Here is a 1,234-nt window from a genome sequence, read left to right on the forward strand (position 1 = left end):
AAGTTATTGCTTTAATAGCGAAACGTCAAGGTCTTAAATAACAAGCTAGATATGCTAATTTACTGCACATTGCAAATGCACGTGTAATAAGCTATGTATGCTAATTTCTTGTTGAGTTACATGTTCACGTGTAACAATTTCACTATTTCCTCCTGTAACCATGAATATGCACACCCTAGGCAAATCTAAGTAAGGGTGTGTACAAAAACCTTGGAGAACGTTTAATGTAAGGTAAAGTCTGCTTACGATCCAAGTGCCCTATTAGGCCGGAGCTTATCCCGGTTTTTTTAGCATGAAGCGACTAGGAGTATTTCTACTTCCCAGGTAAGGGTAAGGGTGAAAAAAGGGTGAAAAAAGGGGAATTTCTACTTCCAGGAGTACTTGCAGGAGTATTTGTATTAAGTTGTATGATGTTGAAGTTAACTGATGGCTATTATCGATACCTACGTTGTCTTTTAACCTTAATTTTCATCTGAATTTTTGAACATCTTTCAACAAGTGGGATGTGTAGGGGAGATAACTAGGCCTACTATATAGTGATGACCTTTCTTGTATTTTAGATTGCGGATATATTTCGTTATTTGAAATGTATTTTACAGGAATGGGACAAAATTGTATAGTTGGTTAATTCAAGAAATAATAATAATAAGTAGGCATTTATGTAGCGCCTTTATCCAATGTCCAAAGGCGCTTTACAACAATAAAAATCAAAATCAAAACAGTAAAATTTATAAGAAATGCTGGTAAAAACTAGATCCAAGAAAAGAAAACGTGTCAATAATAACTATACTTGAACAAATAAGTCTTAAGCACACATTCACATTAGTGCTTAACTTTATATCTAGTGGCAAATTATTCCATAATTTAGGAGCTGCAACGGAAAAAGCTCTATCACCATACCTTTTGAGATTGTACCGAGGAACATTTAAAACAAAAGTATCAGATGACCGAAGCCTGCGAGTAGGAATAGAACGCTCAAGCGTATCACACATACATGTATACAGGGGAGCTAAACCATTGAGAGCTTTATAAGTTAGGAACAATTTATCCTGTAAACTATACGCTTCTCAATCGGTAGCCAATGAAGCTGACGTCGTATTTACGACCACCAACAACCAACCAAGCAGCACAATTCGGAAGGTGAAGCCAATAAGTAGCGAATTACAGTGGTCCAACTTACAAGTAACAAACGCGTGAATTAGAGTCTTAATATTCGCTGGAGACAAATATCGCT

Source organism: Montipora capricornis, chromosome 13 (genome assembly GCF_036669925.1).
Source record: "Montipora capricornis isolate CH-2021 chromosome 13, ASM3666992v2, whole genome shotgun sequence".
Lineage (NCBI taxonomy): Eukaryota > Metazoa > Cnidaria > Anthozoa > Scleractinia > Acroporidae > Montipora > Montipora capricornis.